Below are 20,823 nucleotides of genomic sequence, written 5' to 3' on the forward strand. Positions count from 1 at the left end.
ACAAAACCCAGTTCATGAGACAGAGGAGCTTTGTGCAATCAGCCAGCAGAATCACCCAAGAGCATGGCAATGGGACACCCCATTGTGCAAGAAGGACCCCAACAAGGGATGTTTCCGGGAAAACATTGTGACAAACTTTGACGTGGAAGATGGAGAAACCATCTGGAATAGGAGTGCTTCCCCGTGTGGCTCCAAGAGACAGATAAAAATACTTGTGATTAGGAACACGGGAGGCAACTTGGATAAGGGTGATAACTTTAAATTGGATGGTTCGCGCAAAGGGAAGGACAGAGAACAGCGAACATAACCAACCTCCAGGATGAGGGAACTGGGAGAACTGTTATGTTGGATCACAAAGGAGTAGTTCATCAGGAAAAAAGGAAATAGGAAGCTCAGGGTTCTTCAAAGGCTTGATAGCCACCAAATGTCAACTACTCTGGTGTACAGGAAGGAAAAGGAAGTACTGCAAGAGATTAATTTGGATAAAGCATGAGTTTTATTTGACCTGAAATAAAAAAGCAGCATTCAGAAAGCAGAAAGGTAGGTCAGGTGGAGAATTTTGTCAGAACCAAAAAAACCAGCAAACCAAAAACACCCCGAAAAACAAAGAGGTGTTAAGGATGGTGAAAAGCTCTATAAACATACTAATGGTATAACAACTGAGGAAGGTCTTGGCCTTTTCCATGGGAAAGGATGGAGCCTGACACAGCCAACTTCCCTTCCGGAGGAACCAGCAACCAACAAGCGGGTCTTGGGGCTGAGAATTCCCGTGGTCTCCTCGGTTCGGACTCGGCTGCAAACCCAGCACTTGCAAATGAGCCTTTGCTCTACAAACACCTGCTGGCTCTGTCTGAGGGGGTCTCAGCCCTCAGCACAGAGGTCCCACAGCGCCCTGTGTCGGGGCGAGGCGTCCCAGGGCCATGGCAGGGACTGGAGCACTCCTGGGAAAACGCCTTTCCCTCGCTGCTTCCCAGGATGAGCAGCCGAGACCGGCCTGGGACAGGCTGCGGGGCGGGCGCTTTCCCGCGGCACAGGCCTGCGAGAAAGGAAGTGATTATACGTGTCCCTTCCTCCCATCCGCGGGACAACCTCCAGACCCCTTGGTCCCCTTCCCATCCTCGTCCCCCCCCGCCGGGACCCCCCGCGCACTCCGGGCAGGGGACGCCCCCCCATTGGCCGCGCGCGGCCCGTCCGCTGCGCTCCCATTGGCCTGGAGCACCGCGGCTCCGCCCCGCTCCCCCGCTCCTATTGGCCGCCCGTGCCCGCGCGGCCCCGCCCCGGCCCCGCCCCCAAGGGGTCATTTAAGTTTATGGAGGGAAATAAATAAATAAAGCGGGAAATAGAAAATGCGCAGCGGGCGGGGGGGGCGGGGCGCGGGGGAGCGCAACCGAACCTGCTGCCTGCGGGGCGGGCGCCCTGGCGGCGACCAATCGGCGCCCGGCTGCTGGAGAGAGTGACATCCCCGCGAAGCCAATCACAGCCCGCGGGCGGAGAGGGCGGCCGCTGGCTTTCTAAAATCAGGCCAGTCAGAGGCGCCGATGGTTTGACCGACGTTCACACCTTCCAATAGAAGCGGCGCGTAGCGGGCCGGCTTCGCCTATAGAGAATTAGAGCCGAGCCGCGAGGAGCGGGGCGGGCCCAGGCGGCGGCGCGGGGGGGGGCGGGGCGGACCGTGAGTGGCGGCCCTGGGAGCCAATGGGAGCGGCCCGTCGGGGCGGGGGGGCCCGGGGCCAATGAGGGGCCCCCGCGGGGCGGCGGCGGCCGCCTCTGAAAGTGCCGCGAGCCGGCGGCGCGCGCGGGGGGCGCGGGAAGATGAGAGAGGTACCGGCGCTTCCGGGGTCAGCGCGCGGGCGGGGGCGGGGCCGCGCCGGGACACGCCCACGGGGGGCGGGGCGGGTGAGGGGACGGGGTAGGTGGGGGGTGAGGGGCTCCCGCGTCCCGCAGGAGAGGGAGGGGGAAAGAGAGAGAGACCCTGCTCCGGGAGGGAGAACAGCCCGTGTTGAGGGAGGGGGGACAGCCCGCACACGCCGCCGCCCGGAGTTTTTTCCACCGTCCCGAAAAAAAAGTTTGGCATCCGGCGGGGCCGCTCCCCCGAGGGCGCGCGGCCGGAGAGGGAGAGTTGGCACCGATATTCCACCCCCCCGCTTATCCCCCCCACACTCCCGCGCCACTGCTCCTCCTTCTCCTTCTCCTCCTCCTCCGGCCGCGGCGCTGGGAAAAGTTGGCGGCGCCTGTTTGTTCACGAGGGCTGGGGAGGGGACAGAGATCCCGGAGCCGTCGGGACGCGGTCCTGTGCCATAGGATCTGTGTGCCATAGGATCCTTGTGCTGTGGGACGGCCCTGCTCGAGCAGGGAGGCCGGACCCGATGAACCGCTGTGTTCCCTTCCAGCCTGACCCCGCCTGACCCCCGGGATGGAGGCGGTGCGGGTGCCGCCGCCCGGGATGCCCTGCGGGATGCGGGACCGGGTGGGAGCTGCTCGTCCTCCCCCACTGCAGAGCTCGGCTTCTTCTTTTATTTTTTTTTTTTTTTTTTTTTTTTTTTTTTAATGCCGTGGCCGAAGGCTCGTGGAGCAAATAAGTTGTTCCTCGCTGCTCCTGGTCGAGGCTCTGGCAGGTCCCACCCGAGCGGGACTCCAAAAGCCCCCCCGTGCCTTGTGCTTCCAGCACCGGGCATCGCCCCTCGCAGGGACTCGCTCCCGGGATTCTTTAGCCCCGTCGGCAGGGAGGGGGCTCACGGGTGTAAATCGAAGAAAATGGGTATGTTGGATGAGAGGGAACGCGCCGCCGAACCGCCGGCCGTGTTCCCAGACTTTGCCTCCCTTTGCAGCGGAGTCAGTCGGTGTTTCCCAGGTTAAAAGCCCTCCTGTGTCAGCCCTGTATCCTCTTTGCTGGACGGCAGGTGGGAAATTGTAACAAAGTAAGAGTCGCTGCCTAGTAAAGCAAAGTAATGTGCAAAGCCTGGAGCTGGGCTCTCTCGGCAGAGTAATTATTTGGGAGTGAAAAGTACCGCCATAAAACCTGTTGTTGTCTACAGCTACTGTATCACAGCCCTGAAATCCGAGCGCCTTCCCGGGTCGTTCTGAATACCTGGGATGTACTGTCCATGTAGAAACGATGTGTTTGGAATTTACGGGGCTAAGGTGGTAGAAATGCAGAATCATTTAGCATGCGTGAATCTTGGGGTGCTGTAAAAGAATGGGTAACTCAAGACAAAAATAAATCTATGATACGAAAGTATTGTTACCCTTCTCTCTCTCTCTCACACACACACACACACACACACAAACCACCCTCAGAGGCAAGAGCTTTTTTAGCAGCTAGGCTGTCTTCACAGGATGCAATGAGTACACAATATTAGAGCTGATTGGGAGGATCCTTCCCATCCCAGTGGAAAATGTGGTATTTGTGAAGTTGCAGTTTTCTGCAGAAAAACTGCAGATTCCAGTTTTGCTGGAAAAAAATAAGTTTGATTTTTCTGACCAGAAAATTAAAGTGATGGTTCATGGCTACCTGCCTTGAAGATTTCTGTCAATTCTACTTTCTGCTTGCAAGGAGAAAGCATGGTTAACAACATCTTCCCCTGAGAGACCTCCACCTTTTTATTTTTGGGGTTTTTTTTCCCCTTTCTCCCCCCTTTAAAGGAATTGCTTGGAATTTTTATTCTACAAAGGACATAAGAGCTTTACTTCTTACCCTGAAACAGAACTGAACATTTTTTCATAGGATGAAAATTCCAGTATTTGGCCAGCCCGATTCAAAACTTCTGGAAACTTGGGGCAGATCTTTGGCTTGTACAAACTGGCTAGTTTCATTGTGTTTAGTCCACAGAGGATTTGGCCCTAGTTAATTAATGGTTCACCCGAGGTCATGCAGCAAGTTGATTTTTAAAGCTGGAGACTGAATCCAAAGCTGTTATTATTCAATCCTCTCATATATCTTGAAGTTTACTGCACAACATTATATTTTTCTTAGACAAGCTGGATTAATAAGAACCAGAATCCGCAAGGCTCTGATTACAACTTTTCTTAAAAATCATGTTCTGAAAAATCTATTCAATTGTGATCTTACTAGAAAAGCGAGTAAATATGTTGTAATTAGTGCATAGGTGACACTGACTACTGAGGGAGAGAGAGGCCTGAAAAACTGCTTTTGTTATTTAAACCTTTCTTTCAAAGTACAAAAGCATTTGATTGGCACTTCACTGATTTAATAGTCCATTTGTAATGCAGGAAGAACATTACAGAAAATTTTAGCATTATTTTAAATCTCATCATTTAATCTGTAGGTGTTTTTAAAAAATCCTCATTTCTAGGAGAAAAAAACTTTCTGATAGCATGTGGAATCTGTGCCTAGTCAGTTGTTAAAGACATGAATGCCTTGTGTCTTCCAAAATGAAATGGTTTATGAGTCTTAAAATGTACCTTGTTTGTTGTGTTAGCACAAAAAGAAAATAAAATAAAAATCCTTTTGGCCGAGGATTTCGTGGTTGCTCTTACTATGTTATAACATTAGGAATGGAACCCTAAGCCCCCTGCTTTAAAATCAGGGTTGCCAGCATTCAGACTAAAGGGGAGAACAATTCAGATCCTGTGCGGCAGTAGTGCCAGATGTACAAGATACAAGCTAGCTCATTCAATCATCTGAATTTATAGAGGTGGTCTTTCACCTGTACTTGCATAAAGATGCTTTGTGAAAGTTGAATTATTTCCTGTTTTACACATGGGGAAGATACAAAGGCAAGAAATCCGAACAGATTGGCTGCACACACCCCTTCCCCCTCCTCTATATTTCTGATTTTCAGAGGAAAATAAGATTTCATAAAGTTCATAAAGGCTTGCCTCTGCCTTCTGAGCATTTGGGGAGTGGCTTTGTTGTTAAAATATTATGTAGTAGAAAGATCCTGAATTAAACAGCACGGAAATGACTTCCCAATGTCAAAGAGCAGTCAGTGACAGAGTTTGAACAGACCTTCTGCCTCCCAGGCCACAGCTGCACCTATTGGCTTCATTGTCCCATCCCTCCTACGCACATGCATGCCTGGCATTGTTTTGGAAATACAGCAGAAACTTGATAATTCAAACTGATGACTCGGAGAGCCACTTGTGGAATTAATTTATTGGGTAAATTAATGACTAGGTATGCAGGCAGATAAAAAAAAAAGATGGTGTGTCATAGCGTATGATTTGTTCTGTTACCTCAAACAGTGTGATTTATTTGTCACTGCATTAATTGAGTATCCTGGAGAATGTTTTGTTTGAAATTTTATAAGTGAAGTCTTAAAAAATCTCAGCATGGTCCTGTCCTTGTTAGGGAAATCTGTGAGGGGAATTGGGGTTTCAGCTCTTCAATGAGGAGTTGTAATTTGGATTAGAAATTAATCCATAGCACCTATTTTATGGCACAGGATTTATAGCATGCCGCAGAGGTTAAACCATAGCCTCAGTATACTGATCTGTGCTGTAGGCTTATTTGATTTCGGCAGGGCTGCCTGCCTAAGACAAATAGGATTTGATCCTTGCTGGGTAACCTTGGTCAAATTCCAGGCGGCCCTCAAGACTTGCTATTTCCATCTTGGTATTAGAAAATAAGTGTGTTCTTTCTGTTTATTTTTCACAGGGCCTCGGTATTGTTCAGTATAGTTTGTCATGTGAGGCTGTAAATCCCTTCAAGCGAGGTGGAATTTTAGATTTGCAAACTGTTCCCAAATGATCGCATGTGTATCCTGAAGGAAAAGGCTGTCCTCTAGCCAAGTATGGACAGAACTTACTGAGTTTAGCTCATTAAGATTCCAGAGTGACTGCAGATATTAATGTAGAAGATGCTATGGGGAAAAATAATTATTTTTAATTCGCTCAAAGTACCAGATTAATATTAAGTAAGCAGAATTCATCTGTAATTGCCCAAGAAATCTTACCAGCAGTTTAAGCTCTCTGAAGAGCTATTGCAGAAAGTGTGCACAAATCATTACAGTATTGACAAACAAACAAAAAAAATTAGTGTCTCAAATTGGCAGCTTTTAGTAAACTTTGCTTGTTTACCCTTACACAGGCATGCTGACCCTTGATCTTGGGTATCAGAGCAAATCAAAATTCAGTTCTTTAATTTTCATGTATACATTGAGATGAATCATTGGGCATTTCTGAAGCAGAAGAAAATAGTTGCCATTGATTGTTTTTCACAACCAGAGGTGATTTTGGAAGGTCTGTGTTGCTTCAGGAGGTCCCATGTTTGTGGCCTGATCAGGGTGAGCAGAAAAAAAAAGATTTTGGGGTGTAGATTGTTTTGTGCTTACCGATATCAGTAGGTCTCGGGTTCTACTCTCATTTTCCCAGATATTTGTGAAAGATACCTCAAGGAATACCAAAATACAACACTTTGTTATTAAATTTTCTCATAAGGGAAAGTTCTGATTCTGGTTCTTGTAACTGCTTATTCAAAGAAATAATTACTCCTTCCTCTTTCCTTAATTTTTTAATCCAATATGGGGTCCAACTCAGTTATTGCTTCTTATGTTTTCACAAAAGCATGTTGAAGACTGAGTACTTGTTTACTGTTTTGGGTTCCTGGCTTAAGACTTGGGCATCACGAAGCTCTCTGCTCTGCCACAAATAGCATATTTGACTTTAGGGAAAATTGCTCAGTCTTTGTTTCCTATCTGTACAACGGGAATAATACCATGTGCTGTCATCACAAATATTTGCAAAGGTATGTACATGGAGAATTCCGAAATGCTGCTGTCAGGGTTATAAATAATATCTCAAGTAATAATTTCAAATGGTAGGTGCCAGTTTTTCCATTGACAATGTTTGGTTTGACAATAAATACCAATGCCAGTAATTTTATAAACTTTGGTGTAGTTATTCTGGGTTTGCATCAGAAAACAGAAGGTGGCTTAGACATGAATTTCCTCTTTGAAATAACTGAAGTGACATCAGTGGAATTATACAGGAATGATTTTGGCATTGATACTACTGAAAAACATAGTGCTCTGTGAGTGCTTTGGCCTCATACAAAGTGAGCTGTATTAGTAGTACAGGAGTACAAAACTTCTTTGGAATTGTAGTCTCCTCTTTACCATTTTAAGTTTTCAAGTACTGCAGCTAGCAAGCAGTGTTTCTGTAAGAACTTACCGGATTCAAAAATGTGCACGTCTCACACTCAATGCTAATTGTACACACAAATGACTTAATTTCCCATACGGCCTTTAGCACATCCATTTGACTAAAGCTTAAGAACGTAGAAGTTTTAAAGCATTTTTGTAACAAACTCCAGTCAGACATCTAGGCTGCTTTTCTTATACGTAACACTTTCTATTTCCAGACACTGTAAATATTGGCCTTCAGAAAAGCTTTGTACAGTGTTTACCCACATCACTTTATGGAAGATGAAGAAAGAAGAAAATACCCACTGTTTCCAAAACTGGAACTTTTAACTGCTTGTACTTTTGCATGCATCTTCTGAGACCCTGAGGCTTTATTTCCAACACCAGCACTACTGGTTCTGTACACAACCCTCTCCCACTGGTGCTATAATCTGTAAGTAGCAATCATTAAGCATAACTACCTCAAGGAAGATACTGAACACTGTCAAAACTCATGTAGAAGTTATGGCTTTTAGGTGTAGTGAAACAAGGGCAAAGTTCTTTGAAACAGATTGGAAGTGCCTGAGGTTTGGGCCTCTAGAAAAGTTGTCATTCTTCAGTATTTTTAAGTGTAACAGAATGAAGTGAGGGATTGAAATGGCAGGTGCTGCTGTTCTTCTGTTAAAAGCAGCAACACATGTTTTGTTAAGAAATTTTCTGTTTCATAGCTGTCAAGTAAATAAATAAAAACTTTGTGCTATTTAGATGGAGTTTAAGCGTTGAGTCTAGTTTATCTCCAAAACAATTTGTAGGACTTCTCCCCCATTGTAGTGTATGAATAACACCCACTGAACTCAATGCGAGGGCTTTTTTATCATGTGGCTGAAAATAGCATTCAAACGTTGGCAGGTGCAAGACTGGTGAGAAACTTTAGTCTCACACATACAAACTAGTTGTTTAGGAGAGTCTTCTACATGGTGGTGGCTGCTCTTAGCTGGGCTGCTAGAATCAACAGAGTTGCTCACTGGCTGTCTTCTTGTTGAGATCAATCAGCTTGTATTTCCAGGAGGGTGTGTAACGAAGAAGGGCCTGATGGTGCTGATTGCAGTAATATACTTAGCTATGGCAGCTTTAGCTATTATTTATAGAAGTGCTAATTATATCAATAGAAATAGCAATATTAATACTGTTAAGTGTCAGAATCCACGCTTGACAGCATGAACTAAACACAGCTACTGTGAAACAAAGCAGCCAGCTTGTCTCCCTTGTCAAACCACCAATATGCATTTCAGGAAGAGTACACACCCACCTTAATTGCTTGGGGTCTCACCATTTTTGCTCATCTTGTTATATCACTATCATTTTGAGCTGAAAACTCACAAGACCGGCTGTTCCCATGAAGCGTAGACTGTATTCAAAGTCAATCTAGAAAATTCAAACTGTGACTAGAAGTCTAACAGTGGATTCCAGTTTAAAGCTGTCATCCTACAATGCTGGAAACTGCAAAGTGTCTTGAAGTTCAGAATCTGATCCAAACTGTTTTTTTTTTTAGTTTGTATTCTACCACGTCTTGTTTACAAAATAGTTGGTGAGGACTCACATAGACTTCAGTACCCACAGTTACCTTCAGACTACATTATAGCCAGCCTTAATTGGCGTCTTTTAAAAGGCAGAAATCGCATTACCAAAAATATAAACAAAACTAAAAGAAAACAAGAGCATATTGAGACATTGTCTGGCTGCTTTTTTAACATTTAAAATGTGCTTGATTTCCTGTCACAGCTCTTGTTACATCTGCCTACCTCTTGTGACAGTGTTTTAGACTGACTTCCCACAGGAGCTTACAAATCAAGCAGGTTAATGTCTTCATTAAAACTGAATAACAGTTTACTTTGGGAAAAAACATATTAAATATTTCAGGATATTGAACACCAAACTACTATTAAGCTTTAACTAATGCATTTACTTTGCTGACACTTGCTCTCCAATGGGACACGTAGCTGAAGTTAATGTCACTTGAAGTGATGTTTAAGACTTCATGAGAAAGTGTTTCCAACCCCTTCTAGATGATTTTACTCTAATTCTATCACTCTGTACTTGAGAAAAAGTTTTAAATAAGTTATTTCAGCAACGTGCCATCCTTATTTTGGAAATGTAGTGGGTATAAATGTCTCCTTCAGAGTTTTAAATAGTCCTTTCTATGTCCTAGATACCTGTGGTACACTGCGTAAAGAGAGTGACAGGCTGTTGGCCTCTGGACATATAAAAAAATGCCCTTAGCATGCTTTGCCTTTGGGAGGAAAATACAATGATTGTTGCAAACAGAAAAGCTTTGGGTTTCGTCACCCGTGACTGTGAATCTACCTTAAGACATGACTGATTTAGTGGATCAGGAGGACAGAAATGGAGGCACATGGCCAGTAGGTCAAGGTTTCTCAGTTGGCAAGTGGTGGTATTCTGGGCTGATGTTACTGCAGAACTATGGGCTTGTGTCTTTCTCACTCTGTGCAGAATCCGTTTGCAATGATGCCATGTGGGACACAGGGGCATCCCATCAGTAATAGGAATGGGGTTTGTTTGGGTTTCTTTTGTTCATGTTGCACTGCAAATTCTGTTGGTGTAATTTGCTTTATCAGCTCTTTTGTTTTTGTTGGGATTTTTTTTGACCTCTTCATTTGGCAATCCTACGGTTTACTTATCTATTATCAGAGCCATGTCAGACTGTGATGCGTCATTCTTTCTGGATCCGACTGCAGCAGCATCCCAGTACATGATGCAATCAAACAACATTCCTCCCCTGGCAGATTTAGACCAATCCTTTTGAAGTTTGCTAATGTACCCAAAATCAAAGCCAGTTTCAGTTCCACGCTGCAAGAATACGAATACTTTGTTGTAACTTTTCCCATCGTCGGTCTGTAATAATCCTGGAACTCTTCTGACATCTCTTTAAACTCTGTGAACAGGTGATCTGTGAGTAAATCTCCCCGAGGAGTCACAAACTTTCTTGAATTATTTACATCTACTGTAGGAATTCTGTCTTGCATTGCATACTGGACTGATTGCATAGATGATACAAACTGAATGATGCAGAAAGAAATGGAGGATGTACCTAGCACATAAAGATATGTGTTAGTCTTATGAATATATTATATAAAAAATAATTTCTACTGTAATGCTGCTGGCTTTAGTTGCGTTAACTTGAGGGGAAAAAAAATGCCCACAAAACTTAGGGTCTTGGTTACAGCCATAAAGAGATCATTGAGAAAGATGAATGGCTTAGAAAATAATTTATGCAATAGGACAAAAATAAAAAGCCTAGTTTAACTAGTAGTGGGTATCTGAAAGACGTCATTGCTCAGTGGTGGCGTTCTGGAATATAATGAGCACTAGCCTCATCTCATTTGGCAAACATGGTAATTCCTGGTAGGACTGTAGATAATTAATGAGTGCACATGGAATATGAATTGGTTTTTATTTTTACTGGTGGTCACAATGCATTTAAGTTCAGTAGAGTAGGAAAAAATAATTATTACTTTTCTTAGAATAATTCTGTGGGGCACTCCACTTTTTGGATAAACAAGTACAGATCAACATTTTCTTGATTTTACTTGTCACGCACATTTATTCAGTATATTGTCATTCGCTCCCTTTAAGTGGTTCCATGTGTCACATTTTGGGGAAATTTACATTTGTCATTTGAAAATAAAAATTTTCTTGCAAGATAAGTAAGATTGATCTGGTTTTGTTACCACAGTGGATGAGTACTTGTACTCTCATGGTGCAAATGAATACTCAGATTCACGATTTGTTTTCTGAAAGCCTTTGTGGCCATTTGTTAAGGTTTTTCTTTTAGTTCCAGTAAAATGTAACATTTTGGTCAAAGGATGTCTACTTAAATGGAGCAGGTTGGCTTAAAGTGAAGTTACCAAAAAAACCAAGGACCGACATGAAGAGGGTTAATAATCCCCCATTTTCGATGAATGGGTCTTCTTGGTACCAATTTACCCAATCTTGCTGTCCTGCACCTGTTCTGTGGATCCCATTGGCTTGGGCTGATGATCTGGTGCTTTTTACCAAAGCAGTGCTGCACAATAACCTGGAGTTGATATGATAAGAATGCTAACTCCAGATTCCCAATTACAATTAGTGTTATTTGCATGTGTGTATTCTAACAGAAACTGGGGAATTCCAGATGAGATCAGTGCCTCCATCCACCGGCGCTGGGTATTTTACATACTGTAAAACCTCAGGAAGCTTGCAGTTAATAAGGCAAGTTGGGAGAAAGGTGAGGGAAACAAAATGTTAGAATTTCCACTGTTGTGGTTGCAGACCAAGGAACAGAGAAAAAATAGGTGACTTGATCGGGATAATCTAGGGAAAAGAAATAGAGGTTTTCAGAGGCAACTAACTCCCACTAAAGCAAGTATGAGAGTGATGTGCCAACCTGCCATTTGTGCCTTTGAAAATTTCCCCAGGGAGTCTATTGTAGAGCCAAGCATTGAACTCTGATCTTCAGTCCCCCACCAGACAATCGTTCCTTTCTGCTTTAAGTGTTTTTAATTGAAAAATACCATCTGAACAGTGTCTGTAAAGAATTACTTTTCCTCAGAACCTCCAAAAGAAAAGCAAAATGATGTGCTGCAGCAATAAATTAACCAGTGATCAAAATAAAAACCACAGTCTTGTTATGAAAACCAGAACTGGTGGGTAAATACTGTGAATTTATGACACCACTGGAAAAAAAAAATTCACTCTGGTAAATGTAATACTTTTAGAATTAAAGATTTTTGCTTTAATTATTAAACTATTCAGATCTCTTCTAAACAGACGTTACATGCAAAAGCTACAACTTGTTAAAAAAACAAGCAGAAGTTCACCCCTTGCTTTTCTACGGGTGCTATTTATATCTGTGTCGGTGTTTGTTTCAGAGAAGAGAATAAAACTGAAGTCCACATGACCCTATCTTGCTCTCCCCAAATAGCAGTAACACTTTTCCTTTTATATAGAGTTGTATGTATATTAACTCACACATTCTCATCACTTCATGAAGAGGTAGACTCCCTTCCCATTTTGCAGTTTGGGAAACACTGGCAGAACTCAAGGTTATACAAATCTGGAGAAATTGTGAGAGTCAAATTACACTGCTGGAGTGACCCGTGTTCAGGCCACTCCAACACGTCCCCTAATAATATTTTACAAGCCTTAGCCATCTGTGTGTGATGAGATCAGAAGTAAGGAAGTCTGTAGTTGCCAAGAGGATTTTAGCAAGCAGAACTGTACAGCTACAAAGAAATCCTACAGCATCAACAAAGGAAACAGAAATATTCACTCTGAGCTCTTTTTGACTCTTTTAATTGAAGACCGTTTGTTCTTGTAAAATTTTAAGGGTTTGTTCTTCCTCTTGCACACCTAATTGTTATTGACCATATTGTAAACTTTGCATACATTATTAGGAGTCTCCAAAATGACTAATCCTGCATTTTGCAAAAGCAAGAAGATACTACTTCTGCTGCCTCTCTCTGTGCACTTGTAGGGGTAGCCAACCCCTTCATCCTGGCTGCATCCCAGGGATTTGCCCTCCTTCCCCTCACAAGCACCCCACACATATGCTCAGAAGTACCCCAAACAAGAAATCTCCCAAGAATTCTCTATCAAATTCTGATTCATGGAGCTCTTGCCATGCATGGACCTCAGAGCAATTAGATGGGCTCATTACTTATGTCTTCCTGGTTTTATTTGTTTTAAGATGAACTTCACAAAAACAAATAAATACAAAGGATAGGCCTTTCAGAAGCTCTCACCATCAGTCTTGCTCTTCTCCTTTTGCAAACAATGAGGACTGGACTGGACTGGAGGTGGAATTAAGCCCACGTTGGGCATTTTCAACGCTCCCAGTCATAGCCTCTCCCTAGAGATTTTATAATCTTACAAAAGGGACTAATTGATTAATACAGAAGTTGATCAATTAATATGAATCTTAAGTTCTCAAGAACAGCTTTGATTCTGGAACAGAAAGTCCCCTGAGCTGCTCTTTTGGTTACTATGGGTTAAGTTCTATTAGGCTTTCTCCCAGTTTGTTTTATTAGAAAATGGTATTTATTTGACTGCGGTATGCTACCTAAAATTGTTATAATTTGTTTCTTTATTTCCATAAACATTTCTGTGTTTATTTTGGAAGAGTGGTTACTTAAGGAAAAAAAAACCACCAAAGTAAGCTTAAAAATATATTGCCTGTCTCTCATATCTAATTTTCTCTTGTAATCAGTGTATATAATTTTCCTATAGCACCAATCTAAACAAAAAAAATTCAGAACAAAACAAACAAAAAGAAGAGAGGGAATAGAGACATTAGAATCTATTTTCAGGATGGCATATCAGACCACACACACTTATGGGGTAGAATAGATTTGTTATTTTGGGCAGTAATGTGGAACTTATGAGAAGCTTTCTTTTTTTATACAAAGTTAGTTCAGAGTAGATTAAAGTTTATTTCAAACTCAGCATATTTGACCTCAAGCATCATAAGAGTCATGTAGAATTGGCTCATGCTATTAAATTCCTACAGCGAACTCCATAATAATGATTAATTTCTTTCATAAACTCTCTTCATAATTAATACAGGTTTCATTGTGGGCACTGCTATTCTCATATTGATTATCTCTACAATTTAGATTGGACTCGTAAAATGATGTCTTTGTTTACTCTGATGGCCAGACATTTATTTTACTTGGATAACTCTCACCATTTGCAAACTGAACTGGGGATATTGCTGCCATATTCAGACCTGTTTCATGCAAGAGCAGGGATAATTTTTTGGCACCTGGGATTAATAATACTTTGGTGTTCTCTGATGCTTCTCATCTGAGAATCTGAGTTCTTTATGAACAATTAATTAAGCTTTTAATACACCCTTCTGAAATAGGGAAGCATCAGTAGCCTCTTGCACTGATGGATAAACTCATATTTAGAGATGTTGAGTTCAAGTCACCTGCCAAAGTGTCTGTATTCAAGTTGAATATAACCCATTTGCTGAATACCAATCTTTCCTTCAGTTCTGAGGAGTTTCTTTCACCTGGCATGATAATTTTTGATGTGGCATAGTTCCTGTTGGTAAAATATGCATTTAAAAAAATTATAATGGCTGAGTATGCTTTAGCTGCTTGAACAAGTTTGGACCTTTCTTGTTGCTTGTTTCTTTTCAAAAATAATTTAATTTTATTTCTAGGAGCCTTTCATAAGCTGCAGTTAAATCAATAAACTTCTAAGACTAATAAGACTAGTAAAACAAAGAAAAAGCAAAAAGTGACTTTCACATTTCAGACAGACTTCAGGAGAAGCATCTTTAGTGAGAGAAGGAGAAAATAATGAATGATGAGATGGAGTTTTGAGTGTATTGAAGGTAAAGAGCCACAAACTAGATTCTCTAACATTATTCTGTACTCTTTATACAATGTTATGCAACAGGTGAACCTTTCTCTTGTGTACATTAACAATGTAAATCCACCTTATTGCAATATTAAAGTAAACCTTTCTCATATAGCTAAGAGGTTTCAAGGAAGGGGGCAGTATATTTTGTTTAGTTCTGTTGCCCAGACTATGAAGGGTCCTGAGTCCCACGAGCTCTCTTTGTTTTGTTAAATTGAGAAGGTGCCTGGGGAAGTTGCAGTGACTGGCAGAAGGTAATGTTTGGAAAGCCTTGGAGACAAACAGGAATTCCATTTTTTGAGCTGAATTCAGCCATCCCGCTGTTACCAAACTTACAAGCAGGGAGGGGGAAATGTGGATGTAAAAAGCAGCACTTATATACATATTAATGCTTGCAGTACAATATCCCCCATGCCTGAGGACACTAAGTGCAACTGAGGACACAGTGAGGTTTACAAGAGTACCTCACATGTTGAGATGCTTTATAGTCCCCCCTGTGAATAGCCTAGCGAAAACCATATGTGAAATATAAATATACTGGGACTTAAAAATGGAGCTGCATTCCAGCCTTTTAAGTTAATTTTGTAACATGCTGCATCTGAGGGCTTGATGTGTGTTGTATCCAATGCTAGCTGAATATTGCAGGGCTTAATAAATGCAGTATGTACTGGAGACACTAGAGGGTCTGATGGAAGACGTGAAAGAAGAAAAAGAAGATGGTGGGAAGAGCACATTTTAGTGAAAGAACAAATCCAGTTTGAACCAACTGTCTGCTTGCTTCCTTCGGTCCGAAGGCAACAATGAACTCCCGTTGTCATGCTGAGTCAGTTGGCAGTGACTCACTTTATCAGTCTCAAAATTGTCCGGCATTTCATCAGAACTGGATTACACAATGGGTTTTTCCTTTTCCCCCTTTTTTTTTTCCCAATACACTTTTATTATTAATAGGCACGTAAATCATCTGACGTTAACATGTTTCCTCATTAACTTCTACTTTTTTAATTATAAGATTAATAATCATACAACTTCCCTAAGAGGGAAATACAGTAATCCCAAATCTGACTTGAAATTCTCAAGCAAAAACTTTCTTAGTTATGTGGTTCTCTCAGTTAAAAATAAGTTAAAGCCTTTTGATACTTTCCACAGGATATTGGCATAGCTAACAGATGCTCACAATTGTTTAGCTGAGGTATGTGTTCTCTATTGGGTGTGGAGAGAAAATTTGTATGTGGAAACAGCAGCCAACATATCAAAGTTGAATTTTCTCTGCAGCATGACTTTTTTTTTTTTTCTGCAAAAGCCTCTTGGAGAAAACACAAACGTAGCATTTTATCCACTGAAACAGTGCATGCAAATGACATGAAGTATTTTATAAGCATATTTATCCCTTGAACACAAGTTACCTAAAATGCAAAAATGCTAAAAATGTTAAAAAACAAGAACATCTTCATGGTCTCTGTAGCCTGTGAAAAATTTAGGTCTATGAGGCTTTATATCTAACTCTGCATATTGGTGCACTTCACCAGATTCTTTGATTTTAGCACCTATGCTGTTACACAGTTTCAATGCAAGTGATATGAATAAACTAAAAATGTGTAAAAAGTGATGCTGAGTTGGCTGGACAGCAATGCATCTGTTCTAAAATCCATCATTTCTAAGTTCAGCCATCTTGGCTGCCCTAATTTAACATCTGTATTTTCCACCTGTGTGATTAAATTAATTGTATTCAATCAAATCCATTTTTAATTGCACATTTAGGGCAAAATATAGTTCTTCAGTTTTTAATCTTAGAAGATTTGAGATATCTAGAATATGTTCAGTACCTGTCCCAACCTTGACGTCCTACCCTGGGTTTAATCCCATCCGTCTGTGTTTCAAATCAGTCCTGGTGGCTATGAAATGGAAAGCTTCCAAGAGTCTTTGAATAATTTTTTAATTCTATTCTTCAGTGGTTCTAGTTCTTTGTTGTTAATTAGATCAAACCACATTTCCACTGAGGCTGTAACGGTAGTGTCATCAGCCTGTAATCTGTCAAGTCCCTCTGAAACCTCCTTCAGCTGCTTTTGTAAATTTAGTACCTCTCTGTAAAGTTCCTTGCAGAGAAAAATGTGTGCTATTTTTTGATCAAAGTCCTTCTTGTTCTCAGTGCAAATTTCAAGACACTTGTTGATGCAAACGCAGAGGTACATGTTCCTGAGAGGAACACCAAGTGTCTCTGAGAACCAGAGGCGCTTTTTCACTCAAGTTAACCTTCTGCACTCAATTTAGGCAGCCTGCTGGTGATAGCAGAGTGATTTTTGTCTTTAGGCTCTATAGTACAGTTTTGGAAAAGCTTGGCTGTTAGTTTTTCACTCAGTGTGGCTGCAATACAGCACCGAGCAGCTGTGTATCAGAAGCAGAAGAAATAGTTTTAAACATTCCTGTTTTGATTTTTGTTTTTGTTGTCTAACCAAAGAGCAAAGACACCTCTCTCATGTATCACTCTTGGTTGTTGGATGGTGTCTTCGGTAACACCACACCAAGATTTGTGATTTTCATTTTGGTACAGAATTAATAGCAGCAATCAAGGACATACATTTCATTGTCCATAAGCTTGTGGCCATTAGGAGATAATTTGTCATGTTCAGACAGCAAACCTACACTAATGTCACTGTTCAAAGCTGTTACTTTTTCTTTTACTATCTCCCTGTTTCTTCTCTTGGAGATTCTTGTAGTGGACAGCTGAATTTACAAGTCTCTTAAAGAAATGTTTCAATCATTGCTATCAATTGCTTCTTTTGTATTCTACTGAAGGCAATAACATTAAGAAAAAATAAGGTTGCATCTGTCTTGTTAAGCAGAGCTTTTCTATATAGCATAATCAACTAGTAAGCGTATTTCTGGGTCTTCAAGACACAAAGGTGTCTAATGTTGAAGAGCATCTAGGAGGTTTAGAACACATTTAAATCATCATTACAGCTACATTTAATAATGATAATGATAGCATTAAAACATCTCACTTTCAGAATCATCAAACTCATCAGAGTCCTGCTTCGGTAGTTTCACTTAAAAGAAATCTCATCTTGAAGTGTCTGCAAAAATGAATTGTCTGCACTTTTTGAGATGGATATGAATTCATCCCAACTTATTCTTGAACAATTTTTGATAATGTCTACACTATACTGTTAAAGAATTATCTTGGGGTTTGTATTCCTTTGGTACGTGCATACACTTGTTGCATTCTTCAACTTCTCTTGAAGTCACATAAATGAATATTTTTACGTGTGTTAGCCATTACGCTCCAGTCTTTAACACTGGTATCTTTAATATTAATAGTAGAGCAAGAAGCCTGCAGCCTGGATTTAACAGTTAGGATGGAAAACCTAAGTGAGAACACTAGCTTTTGTTAGACCCTTGTTATAGAATACTCAGACTACTTAATAGCAGGTTTTAGATACTAAAAGTATTGTAAGCTCATGTTCAAAACTCGTTTCATTTATTACTTTCTTTTTAGCATCAGATGAAAAATGATTCCATCAACTAGCAGCACCTCTCTCATCAGGCCCTGAAAGCATTGCTTATTCTCCATGTAAGTAGAAAGGCTAAAGTGTACATTTTTGCTGTCTTTTATGAGGGACAGAAATCATTGTACTCTTGTCACTTTCCTGTTGAGTTTTAGAATGTTTAAATTTCTTATTTACCAATAGAAATTTGAGCCTAATTTTTCAAGCATCACCTGTTCCTACTCTTTGCTATTTTCACATAAACATTTCTAAGTGTCAGATCCTGAAGAGTCAGGACTAATAGAAAAATACCACTGGATTGTTCCTGTATCTGACATTGTAATACAGGTATCATGTCTCATGGACTCTTGGCCAAACTAGATATAAGCAACCCCCGCAGCAAAATGTAATAACATCTTCTCTGGGTCTGTTGTGAGGGGCTGACATCTTGGGTCAAATGTGTTTCTGCTTTTGAAACTATCCCTAGCTTTGTCTGTCAGGTCTCTATCCCATCAATCACATCTGTGTGAGTTTTGGTTTGGTGTTTAAATGGGAGGGCATGGGGAGCATCTCTCTAAAAGCCAGTGTTCCTCAGATGCTTCCAGTTGCTGAAAAGAGAAAAAATATGCTAATTTACCAGTACCATACAATTTGTGCTGCTTTTGTTCATATTTGTCATATTTAGTGGTCCTTTATAGGTTATTGCCTTTTTTGCCTCTGTTTTATTTGTTTGTTGGCTTGTTTTTTGTTTGGTTTGGGGGGTTTTTTTTGTATGGGTTTTTTTTTTCAATCTCTGTCATGGCTGCAAAGTAGTATACATCTATGTCCCAGGAGTGTTCAAGGCCAGGTTGGGTGAGGCTTTGAACAACTGGGTCTAGTGGAAGGTGTCCCTGCCCGTGGCAGGTGGTTGGAACTAGATGATCTTTAAGGTCCCTTCCAACTCAAACCATTCTATGATTTTATGATTCCCTTATCTGTGCAATCTTAGATTTAGTTCTGTTAAAGGAAAACCCAGCTATTAGTTTATTAGTTTAATAGACTAGCTGATCTAGTCTTTAGTGCACATGAGACAACCAAGGACTGAAAGACTAAGTTAACAGGAAGGAGTTGGAGTATGGAGGTGTGCTAAGAGGAGCAGGGAGCAGGGTTGCAAAGCAACTGTGGTTTTTTACTGCACTGTTTTTTAATTACATGCCACAATCCACAGGTCTTCCCAGACGTATACAGATTTCTATGATAAGCCTAAGGGCTGCAGCTATAGGAAATTCTTTTTTAGCCCAAGCAGTATTAACCAGGAATTTGTTTTTAGCAGAAGAAACTTCAGTTCAAAGGCAAATCTGTGATGTTAGAGGTGCTTATGGCTACTCCTAAAACACTGAATTGCTTTCTGGCCATTTAATTGTGACAATGGAGTAATTCAAGGTACAAGGTTTGACTTCCAGCTTTATGGTCTGCCTTTGCCACAGTTTTCAATATGGTTCCTAGTCTTTAATTTACATTCTTTTTAGCTGTTAGAAAACAAACTGGAAATATCTTCTTTTACTCTAGTCGGAAGTTTTTTTATAATCCTTGAGGAGAATGAGATAACTTTATGCACTTTTCCCTTATTTTATTCCCCATTTTGCCCGTCTTGTTCCTTGATGGCTTTCATTCTTTGATCAATTCCATCAATTTTAATTGGAATTTTTTTTCCTGTCTTCTCTTGTGATAAAAAGATATTTTCAAGTAATCTGTTTCTTTGGACCCAGTGGTAAAAGGGCTGTCTTTGGGAATTTGGACATCTATTTTCCATTAAAATGAATGGAATAAAGTGTTAGTATCTTGCAGGGATTTGAACACCTTTGAGCTATTGTGAAGCAAGTATTCTCATTTGTCTGAAAGTGAACTCTTGTTGTAGATAGGGATGGATAATCTTAAGCTTTGAGACCTGTGGATAGTGCTGCATGCACGTGGGTAGCACCTGTAAATCAATTTTTGGGGTTTATTTGTCTTGCACATAACTTTTCTTTTCTCACAGGAGTAGCCTGTAGTTATCCCAAAGAACTTGCACATCATTAAGTACCTAACACCAAAAATTCACAGAAACTGTTATGTTGTGTCTGCTCCAGAAAATGATGTACTTTATCAATTATCTTCATATTTTGAAACAGGGGTGTGACCGAGTTGACTTTTAGCAGTATGGTAAACTGGTGCTTTGTTCCCTGGTGGTTGACTTCTTGTGCTCCAAAAGTACAGCTTTAATTTAGGATGTGAAAAGCTTGTAGCCTACTTGACTGTGAAGTTCTAATTAAAGATTGCATCAGATGTGAACTGACACTTGTTTATTTCCAGTCGGTCTCCTAATACAAGAAGTCTTGGATGTCTGCTGCAGTGTTGACTCCGAAGACTATTGACATTCATTTAAATGTAGAACCTATTTACTGCTTTACTGTTTTTGGTTTTGTTGGTTTTTTGTTGTTGTTTTTTTTTTTTTTTTTTTTTTTTTTTTTTTTTTTTTTTTTTTCAAGAAATAAGACAGGAAAAATAAAGGAGAGAATCCTGTTATGGAGACCTTCAGCATTGTCACATCTTGATACCTTGAGCCCAGAGTATTGTTTATAGAAACAGCAGTTTGGGAGAGTAATGCCCCATAAATTGTCTTCATTATAAACCTGTTTTGTGCCTTTTTTTAAACTGTGGGCACTAGATGCTTGCATGAGCTGGATGTGGTGCCTGAACAGCCAATCCCAGTTCTCTTGACTGACAATAGCTGTGTTGCACCAGACAGCCATCAACAGCTCACTCACAGTTTGCCTCCATAAACCCATATCTGAGAATCCCCAGAGAATTTGTAT

The 20,823-nt window shown here is 41.0% G+C and overlaps 1 long non-coding RNA gene across 1 annotated transcript; it reads right to left on the bottom strand.

Annotated features, from left to right (window-relative positions):
• Positions 1–477: 477 nt before the first annotated feature.
• On the bottom strand, positions 478–1,706 carry LOC120324686. The gene is made up of 2 exons (XR_005566175.1): positions 1,394–1,706; positions 478–1,036 (listed from the first exon to the last, which is right to left on the bottom strand). It is a non-coding gene; the product is annotated as an uncharacterized LOC120324686 (long non-coding RNA).
• Between the last annotated feature and the right edge of the window lie 19,117 nt (positions 1,707–20,823).

The sequence above is a fragment of the Pipra filicauda genome, unplaced genomic scaffold (assembly GCF_003945595.2).
Source record: "Pipra filicauda isolate LSUMZ 115617 unplaced genomic scaffold, ASM394559v2 scaffold64_size3178608_pilon, whole genome shotgun sequence".
NCBI lineage: Eukaryota > Metazoa > Chordata > Aves > Passeriformes > Pipridae > Pipra > Pipra filicauda.